We start from the raw sequence: 11256 nt of genomic DNA on the forward strand, positions 1-11256 counted from the left end.
GTTGGAATACTGGAGAGGGGGTGGGGGCAAAAAGAATTTTCTTGGGCCAAATACTTAAATCTCATGTAAACATATATGGTAGGAAAAAAATATCGGGGGAGGGGGGGGGGGGGAAGGCCCCCATCATCCATGAATAGTTCTGTCCCTGTATTCTGCTCGAGTAATTCTTAGGTACTCTTGAAATATAAAGAATGGTGTGATTCAAATTGCAAAATTGAAGGTGAGTCTCACTTACATGGAATTGATGTGTGGCAGTGTGTGTGTGGCTTGTACTACTATGCAGTGGAAGTGAAGGAGACAATAGTCTCCCTATTCGACTAGTAGGAGGTATCAATATGAATTTAGGGATTTAACAAAAATAAAAAAATAAAATAGAAATAGGATCTATCCATGTGATTTTTTGTTGTTTTTGAAGGGCTAAAAATGGGCTAGAGATCTATATTTTTGTTATTGTTGGGTTTAATTTCATCGTTGGTTGGAATACTGGGGGGGGGGGGGGAAAGAATTTTCTTGGGCCAATGTCTCTTGGCGCATTTGATAAAGTTTTGATTCAATGTGGAACTCCAAGCTTGAATCATTAGTACAATTATAGCGATTGGCCAAAAACTTCCAAGCAGCCTCAGCAGTCTCAAGACGAGGAAGAAGATTATGAATGGAGGGAATAGAGGTATTAATAAACCAAGACAAGATCTTACTCTGAATACTCTCCCATTCCTCTAGGCGATCTTCATAATCATCTGTTGCAACAGTAGTCGTGGAAGACTCTTCAGCAGCTGTGACTTTGGACTTAGGGTTTGGTACTGGCTTAGAAATTGAACCAGTCACATATCTCCACAGTTTACCAACCTTGAGAAAAATAGTCATATTTTGAGACCATACATGATAGCTAGTAGGACCATCCAACATAATGGTGATAGGACATATGATGTCGCGTTCATTTTGTTGAGCCATAATGAAGAAAATGACCAAAAAATGAGATTTAGAGACCTCAAATGTAGAAACAGAGCCCAAAATCGGAATCTACGCAAAAAACTGAGCAAGACAGGTCCTGTTGAAAATTTTTGACTTTGGTCAAAGTCAACGGTCTGGTCAACGGTCAACGGTCAACGGCTGACGCTGACGTGGAATGATGACGTGGACGCTGACATGGATGATGACGTGTGATGCTGACGTGGATGATGATGTGGCTGAGTGACGTCATCTAGGGCTGACGTGGCAGTCCGTGAAACGGAGCAGGGCGCATGTGGCACGTGACCGGCGAGTTACCGGCGCGTGAGGCGCGTGGCAGGTAGAGACAGTGCGTGGGGGCGCGTGGCAGTGCGTGGCGGCTCGTGCCCGTGAGGCAGAAACTTCTGGTGGCACGTGGAGGCGCGTGGAAGGTTGTTTTTGGCAGATTTTTGTTGGGTTTTGCTTGGGACTGTCAGATCTGTCAATGTGTGCCTTTACTTTGGCAGTTGGATCAACAAACTGACAAAATCCGAGTGTTCTAGGGTTGTGGGCGTGACGGCGATGACTCGCTTCTGACAGTGACTACTGGATGAAGGCGAGGGCAGCGGAAGAACGCCGGAGATGTCCACAGGAACCAAAAAATTAGAGGAAAGGCTCTGATACCATGTTAACAATATAAAGAGAAAGAGAATGACTGAATAGTCAGTATAATAATATGTGTAAAACAATGTACAAAAGAGAGCCTTTATATAGGCTAGGTATGTGTGCAGTACAAGTAATATAAGTGTAGTACAAGTAATATACTAGGCTAAGCCCAATGGGCTAATCTCTACACTAACAGTCCCATTGCCTTAAAACCATCGAATAGACCGTATTAGATGGCTCCACGAATTGCACTCCAATGGGCTTTTGCTGATCAAGAGCTTCTCTCTTCGTCTCTTTCAAGAAATCTGGATTGATTTGGCTTAAAGGCATGGATACCTTATTTTTATCTCGTTTCACATTAGACTCAAAGGGATTTTTGAATGATAAAAACTTCCTGAGTTCCATACATTTCTCTAATGCTATTCCTGATATCCTCAGGTAGGTCTGGTGGTGATGGTGGCACATGCAAGTTGGTCCTCCTCCTCCTTTTTGGTGGCTGTGGTTTTTCACTATTCTTGCTAACACTGGTATGTGTACGCTTAGCAGGACTCTTCAATTCCTTTCCATCAAAGATGAAACGCAGTTTCTTGACTGCCTTAGTTATAGGCACTTTCCCATCAATCAGAATTTCAGTCTTTGATAAATTAACTGGAGTTTCACCATTGTTGTTAGTATTAGGTTTGGGCGAAGCCAAATGCTGAGTCCTAGGCTTCTTGGGAGTGTTTTCTGTTGCAAAAAAATTCAGATTTAGAACCATTGTTGAAATCTCCCTGAGTTTCAGACTTTGATAAAATAACTGGAGTTTCATCATTGGCATTAGTATCAGGTTTGGGCAAAGCCAAACATTGATTCCTAGGCTTCTTGGGAGTGTTTTTTGTTGTGAAACATTCAGACTTAGAACCATTGTTGTTTCACCATTGGTGTTAGTATTGGGTTTGGGCGAAGCCAAATGCTGAGTCCTAGGCTTCTTGGGAGTGTTTTCTGTTGCAAAAAATTCAGATTTAGAACCATTGTTGAAATCTCCATGAGTTTCATACTTTGATAAAATAACTGGAGTTTCATCATTGGCATTAGTATCAGGTTTGGGCAAAGCCAAACATTGATTCCTAGGCTTCTTGGGAGTGTTTTTTGTTGTGAAACATTCAGACTTAGAACCATTGTTGAAATCTCCATGAGTTTTAGAGTTTGATAAAATAATTGGAGTTTCACCATTGGCATATGTATAAGGATTTGGCGTAGGCTGAATTCTAGGCTTCTTGGGAGTGTTTTCTGTTGTGAAACATTCAGATTTAGAACCATTGTTGAAATCTTTTTGCGGCAGAGGCCTACGTTTGGTACTGCTAAATAGTATAATGTCCTTTAGAACCCTTTCAATGAGTAACTGTGTTGCATCTTCTCCTTTCTTCAAAGATTCTTCAACGCACTCTGACTTAACTTTTTCAAATGACACACAAAAATCAGAAGATTTCACCATGGCCATTTTGATTTTCTTTTCTTTCAGAGAGAACAAAAAAAATACACAGAACACAAACTGCATAGAAAAACTCCCAAAAATCCTATTCTTATAGTGGAATTAATTTTTTTTTTGAAATATTTAAAACTCTTCCAATCTCAACTCTGATTCTAGTTCGACTTTAAAACTGAGAAAAAAAAAAAAAACTCTCACCTCCTATCCTATCTATCATGATCTATAAAGTATGAGTGCGTTTTTGGATTTGGGTGTGGGTGTGGGACTCTGCAATTTTTGAAAAAGTAGGGTGCGAGTGCGGCAGGGTGCGGCGATTAAAAAAATTATTAAAAATTTTTTTATACATATTTTCTATATATTGGTAAGCATACTTTTTCACATTATATAATATATACCAAATTTAAAAGTAATAGTAGATAATTACTAAAACATGATGTTCATAAATTTAGAGGGCAGAAGAGTTCAATGGAAAATATAAAAGTGAATGTGTAGCAACCACCATCAAAATATTTTCAGTTGTTATTGATCTTAATCCAACATGGAGCCAATGGCCTCAATCTTTTAGAAGCACAACACGATGTCTTAGTAGAACTACTACTGAATCTAGTAGTAGAAGCACAAGCTATCAGCCGGGTACATCGAATTGGGCAGGAAAATAAGACACTCGTACACCATTTTTTTTTTTTTAAATTTTAACCTAATTCAAAGCCGGTTTCGGCCTGAATCGGCCGGTACAACTTGAATAGGTTTTGACCTGAATTGACCTGTTTTGGTGGTTTTGGCTAATACGATCCTATTTGACTTGAATTGGCCCAAGCTAGTGCAGAGTTGGCGCAAATCGAAGCATATTCGAAAACGAAAAAAAATAAAAATTTTTCCTACGTGGCACCGACGCGCTGGCAGTGGCATTGCCCACCGTGTTGGGCCGTGTCAGACGCGGGTGTGGCACCCTTGTAGCCGTGTCGGTGCTTTCTTGATCATGATCATCTAATGGTATTTTGATCTTTTTTCTTTATTTTAGAGAAAACCAAAAAAGTAAAATAAAATAAAATATGGAACATAAAATACATGCAGAGACTTTCTTATATAGTAAAACTTCATGCAGAGACATTCTTATATGGTAAAACTCTTCTTCAATCCCGACTCTTAAACTGAAAAAAATAAACAAAACATAAAAATTAAGCTACCACCGCCTTTCCCATCTATCTTGATCATCTAATGGTAAGTAACAAATCCTTCCTCGATTTCAATTAGGATTTCATTTTAGTCATTGCCCATTTTACCCTTTCGTGTTTTTATTTTTTAAATTTTAAATCACATTCTAATTTTAGGTTTCTTTTTTTTTTCTTTGCTCTTAATTTTTATTCTATATGACTTATATATATATATATATATTAGCCTCATCACATGTGCTTTGCGCATGCAATAAGACTTTTTTGTTTTGTTTTTTTGTTTTTTTTGTTTAGTGTTATAATTTTCTATTCATCTCAATTTCAAACGTATAGTGATTTTTATATGTTATTACTAGAGAAATACAATACAATTATTCAGTATTTCTAACATGGTATCAGAGCCATTACTCTAACCTTTCGTCATTGTCGCCACTGCTGTTATCAACCACACTTTGTATGTGTTATTACTAGAGAAATACAATACAATTATTCAGTATTTCTAACATGGTATCAGAGCCATTGCTTTGACCTTTTGGTGTTCTCTTTGCAATCTTGTCTTCCTTGGTGTCATCCACTACCTCTATTGTCACTGCCACTATGAACTACACTGAAGTCTCTGCCTTCTATCATCACCATCATTACTGCTCTGATCTTGTCACCTATCTTGGAAGAAGATTCTGTGTCATTAGAGCAATTACACGCCCTCACACGCCTCAAGAAATTTTCTATTACCATCCTAGTACGCTTACTATTTCTGTCAAGGGAGTAGCTGAAGAAGAGATGTTATCTTCGTCCTTTGCAAGATTAAATGGGATAGTTGCAATCACATGAAACCTCACCCATCCTTATTTTTTAAAATCGAACCTACATTACATCTTAATATTCATATAGCCGATGGTTCCACTATACATGGTAATAGTATAGGTTCTATTTTGACCTCCAACCTTTCGGTTCCTTGGGTTTTCCAAGTCCTTGACCTATCCTATAACTTGTTTTATGTGGGCCAATTAGCTAAACTTGGTTATTGCCTTATTTTTTACTACTCTAGGTGTATTGTGCAGGATTGACAGACGGGGCAAGAGGTTGGGACCGGTCAGAGAGATGGACGTATGTTTTCAGTGGATAACCTTCATCTTTAACCTATTGCTCTTGTGTTTGTTGTTGTTGTTGCTGTTTCTTTTATACCTTCTCTCACACTTTAGTATTCTAGTCTTGGTCATGCACCCTCTTATCGGGTACAACAATTAGCTTCTAGAGGCCTATTAGGTTTTGTGGCCAAGGATAAGTTTGATTGTACTACATGTAAATTAGGAAAACAACCAAGTATGCTATATAAATGTTCTGTGTAATAGGCATGTGGGCTTTATGCCTACTTTAATTTATTTGTATATCACACATACTTGTACTACACACACTCAGCCTCCTACATAAAGGCATTCTTGTATATGTTATTACAAGAGAAATATAATACAATTATTTAGTATTTCTAATAGGTATTATTGAAGATACAAGACTCCTCAAGAAAAACTGAAATTTTAGGCCTTGAAACATGGCTCTAATACTTGTTAGGTTATGGATTCACCCTAGTTAATTAACATATTACTCAAGTTGATTAATTAGTCAAATAACATATAGATTAGATTAAAGAACAATCAAATCACCAAAGTAAATTAAGCACTATAGGAAAAAAAAAATTTTGACACGACAATTTGATCACGATAGGGAAACCCCTCGTAGGGAAAATCCCACCGGGTGAATTTCAGATCACCATTCCTGAAGAATCCAATACCAAGAGAAAAAAGTTATAAGCACAAGGAATCTTACCCTAAAAGCCTATCCCAAAGTACCTAGCTACCTTGGAACCTACTAAGCTATACCAAGCTTAGCTCTTATCCCAATTGGACTTGATCTTGTAGAAGACTTATCCTTTGCACAAATTTCTCTATCCACGACTAACTCCACATCAACCTTCTTGATTTTTGTATTATATACATTCCAATTTGTGGTTTACACTCATGCTCAATAATGTTATGCATTTGAGAACTACTGATACAGCTAAGAGTGTTGTGAGGCTAGCTCCAAAAAATGAACATCAAAATAGCATTGAAATCATATGTTCATGTTTGAATATGTTCATTTTTAGGAGTTGTAGCCTCATGACACTCCTGACTATATCAGTAATTCTTAAATGCATAATATTATGGAACGTATACGTAAACCTCAATTTGGGATGAATGGAAAATTATAATACTAAACCTTAAAAAAAAAAAAAAAGTCCAGAGCATATTTTTTTTTTTTTTTTTGTTTCTTCTATTGTGATTGTTAATTGATTAATTTTTGAACCTTGGTATAATCAGAACACTACAAGAAACTTGGCTATTTTCAACGGTTGAAACCGTTGAAAAAAGTATTAAAAACCGTCGAAAAAAATATTTTCAACGGTTGGAATGACCGTAGAGAACTGTTATTAAAAACCGTGTCGAGAACATTTTTCTACGACCTATGCAACTGTTGAAAAAAGTATTACACATTTATCAATGGTTAATAACCGTCGAAATATATACACATAAATGTAGATTAAAGTATGCTTATTACTTTTATCCACAGGCATCCAACCGTTGAAATAAGTATTTTCTTGTTAAAATAAATAAATAAATTTGGATGAACTCTTTCACATTAATCAAAATTTAATAACTTGAAACAAACTGTAAAAATCAATACAACTCAACTACTCTGCCTACTGCCCTTTACACTCTTAAATTTACATTGTTCATCTACCTTTCAGAATAGAAGCTTCTTATAACCTTTAACTTCCATCGACAAAACTATGCAAAGATCTAAAATTTTCAATCTCCTAAATAACTTCCCTGACAGAGAGGATAATTTAAGGCATCTCACCTCAACAGTCCTTGATTTTTCTTGCCATGTACAAATGGGGAAGGAAACAAAATGAGAGTAATTCTTTACCAAACCCTGAATGCTAGCTGGGTCTGAGAATTCATACTTGTCATGTCCCTGCAAGAAAAACAACAGATTAGGATGTTTTTAAACTTTTAATCCTATATCTATAACAAGATAAGCTGCTAGTCTTCCAGCAATAGCCAAGATATTCTCCTCAATTCACTCCATAAAATCATGAATCATATGGAATAATAACAACACAATCATTATGATAAAGACCAGAGAAGAAGCAACATCTTAAGAAGCTCCACTCAATTATTTTGTTTTCCGTCGAAACAAGCAGAGTGTGACAGGAACATGCACAATCTATCTCATTAAAAGAATAAAGAAAGAGTGGCATACCCTTAAATAGAGTGTGATCTGTGTTCCACGACGTAGGAACTTTTCAGGGCCAGTTTCTTCCTCAATCACATACGAGCTACTGTCAGCAACTGATTCCCAAACATATTGCTTATCTGATCTAGGGCTCTTTGTAGATACAACAACCTAATTAATGGTGTATGATGTACACGAATTAAGCACAGTTAGTGGCCACCCAGGAAAAGCATTCACATTAAAAAGCTTCAAAAGGAATTTAAAATTGCAACAAGACTTGAGTTTAACTATAAAAGTTATCTTCTCAGCAACAAGAAAGGCAAAATAGAACCCCACACCAAATTGACCAATCAGACCATTGTCTGCTCAAAGATTCTTATTTTCCTAACAAATTTTAAGGCTGGAAATGTAAGCTTCAAAGCAGCATAGAACTTGAAAATAGCCACACAGGAAGAAATAAAATAATGCACCCTATGGATAAAAGAGTTTAAAAGTACCTTCAGAGCCTTTAAGAACTTTGAAGTATCATTTTAAAAGTTGAAGAAAAAACTATGATTTATTGACTTACAATTTCACCCGAAAGAAATCTGTGGGCAAGGAACACATCTACATCATACCTGTAAAGCCAGAAGTCTGATTAAAAGGTTCAAAAAGTTTTAACTAAGTTACAAGCACTATAAAAGGTAATTAGTGAATTTATATATATATATATATATATCTCATACTATTAGAGCCTGATTAATACTAATTATAGTCAAACCAAAGCAACAAAGCTATTGTGATTGTACCTACAAAAAGCTAAACCCTTCTAAATTTTATTGTCATTTTTTTCTCATTTATTTTAAAATCCTTTTTTTTTATATATATTTATTTAGGGGTGGCTGAGAGGAGGTTAAAATGCAATCACATATGCATTATAACAATATTTTCATGCATTTAGATGTGTGCAATCTGTTTGTGTGATGGTAGGATTGGATTGTGCTAAGCCCATGATGCAATTTCTTTTGCAAATCATATGTTCATGCATTTCCCATGCATATGTACTCTCTATTCAATATACTTGTTATATTTGAATTGCTTTGGCACTTTTCTGATTGTCTCTCTCTCTCTCTCTCCTTTTCTTTCTATTTACGTTAGTCATGTCTAAGGCACTTAAAAGTAAATTTGTTCCGTCTCAGAACCCTCTTCATTCTGGGGCATCATCTTCTTTTGATCCTACTCCTTCTAACATTTGGTTCTGTGATGAGGATGCTCAAAAGGCTTTCTCAGAGAACTTTTTTAAATGAGGTGTTCATTCAGAACACCAAGTCATTTTGGCGGACTTCGCCGACATTGACATTCCTACTGCCATTCACAGTTGAGGATGGGAGTCACTGTGTGATGTCTCGGTCACCTGTCCTCTCATGCTTATCTAGAAGTTTTACTCCAACATGCACGGGATTGATCGTTCTGTACCTCTTTTCTTCACTCGTATTCCTGTCACATCGCAACTTGTTGCGGATGTGCTTCGGGTTCCTAGGATAGAGTTTCCTGACTATCCTAGTTGTGAGCGTCTGAGGATTGTGTCCAAAGATGAGCTCATGTCTGCTTTCTGTGAGCACCCTTTTGACTGGGGTAAATGTCAGTTTACACCATGTCGGCCTTTTGCTAAAGGTCCTAGATTCTTGAACATGGTGATGACTTTTGTACTCCATCCTCCCTCTCACTACAACTCCATTACAAAGCCTCATGCTTTATTTTTGTTGTCCCTACTTGAGCATCGTACTATAGACTTCCCTTCTTATTTCATTCTTTCTATCATAGATGTTCATCTAGACTTGGCGTCCCGTGATAAGCTCATTTTTCCTTCTGCTATCACGAGGATTTTACGTCATTTTTTGCATCCCTTTTTTGGTGTCCCACCATTTCATTGTCATGTGTGTTGTAGACGCCGCTACAGTAAAATGTAGTGAGGTGCAGTTTAGGTTGCGACAGGAGTCAGCAGCACATCCCTCTCGTTTGGCTCCTTCATCTTGATATGCTCCATCCACATCCGCCCCCTCCTCTTCCATAGGTGATGTGACTCTAGGAGACATCATGGCACAGCTTCAGCGCATAGATGCTCGCCTTAATACACTCTTTACTGAGTTGTATCAGGTGAATGCTCGTGTTGGTCGTATTGCTAGGCGGTAGGTGACCATGGGTGGTTTTGCTTTTAAGACTTTTCCTCCACCACCTCCTATAGCTTCTGATTCTGCAGCTGAGGATGATGATGATGATGGTAATGAAGATGATGCTTTTAATGATGATGATGGAGATGCTAGCTCTACCGATGAGATGTCTACTTGACACTCTTACTCTTTGTCACTCGTCACAAAAAGGGGAAGTAGTTTTGGGATATGAGAGTAATCATTCTTAGGGGGAGAGTTAGTATAGGACTATTTTGATAGGGGGAGTGTTGATATGAGGGATGTAGTGAGGATTTTATGTATCTTTTCTTTTCTTTCTTTGATAGATACATTGTTCTTGTACATTGGGTCTTGTGACCATTTTTACACATACATTATACTTATCTTTTTTATATGTGGATATATGTTTTTCTTTCACCTAACCCTGACATGTGTTGTTTCTTTTCCCTCTTTATACACATGCTTCTTATAATTGTATGCAATCTATTTTTTCTGTTCCACACAAAGATGCCTTGATGAGTTTTGTTTAAAGTGTTTCAAAAATACAGGTTGTCAAAGTCTACTTGCCATAAACTCTCTTCTTGCAAAGTTTTTCAAGAGTTTGTGTTAGGATAGATTTTATTGTATTCAACAAGTGAATATGAGTTGAGTGATTTATGACTTCTCTCATATGTTCATACAGGTTGTCAAAGTCTACTTGCCATAAACTCTCTTCTTGCAAAGTTTTTCAAGAGTTTGTGTTAGGATAGATTTTATTGTATTCAACAAGTGAATATGAGTTGAGTGATTTATGACTTCTCTCATATGTTCATTTGTTTGTTGTGGTTTTGTCATGGATTGCCAAAGGGGAAGATTGTTAGGACATATATGGTTCACTTGTTAAGAACATATGTCATTCTTTTATGTAATTGGCTAATCCTTTGACAAAATGTATTTTACTTGTAATTGGGTAGTTCTAAGTGCTTTTAATACTTCAAGAAACAAGGTTTCAATATCAAATGTTGAAGTCATCAAGTCTGTCCAAAAAACAAGCTGAAAAAGTGCAAGTTCATTAAAACTCGACAGCTGGCTCGATAGCTGTATCTATCAAGCTTAAGAAAGCTGTCTCTAGTCCCGTGTTCTTGACACCTGCTCTACAGCTGCTCGACACCTCCTATCTGTCGAGATTTATGAAATTCAGAATTGTGATATGATTTTCTTGGGATCTGTGTTTATGTGTTTAGGCCTTCTTTTCTTCTCACCCTAGACATATAAAAGGACTATTTTAAGGGCCGTTAAATAATATACAAGTTGCATAAGTATTGAGCAAAGTTTGTTCAAGCAATTTGTGATCGGAGACAAAGTTTTGCCCTAGTTCATCGTTCTTGAAGAAGTTGCTATGTGTGTGCACCTTTGGGTTTTGTGACCAAGCATCTTTTTGATCTTCATCGTTGGGATGAACTGAAGAACTTTGCAGCCAACTACCTTTTACAGTTGGTGATTGAAGTCACATACTGGGATCTGCATATTGGTTAGTTACGTACTCGGGAGTCGTGCATCAAAAGGGAAAATTGTCATTATAGAACAAGTTCAATTCGGT

The sequence above is a fragment of the Quercus suber genome, unplaced genomic scaffold (assembly GCF_002906115.3).
Source record: "Quercus suber isolate HL8 unplaced genomic scaffold, Cork oak 2.0 scaffold_224, whole genome shotgun sequence".
Taxonomy (NCBI): domain Eukaryota; kingdom Viridiplantae; phylum Streptophyta; class Magnoliopsida; order Fagales; family Fagaceae; genus Quercus; species Quercus suber.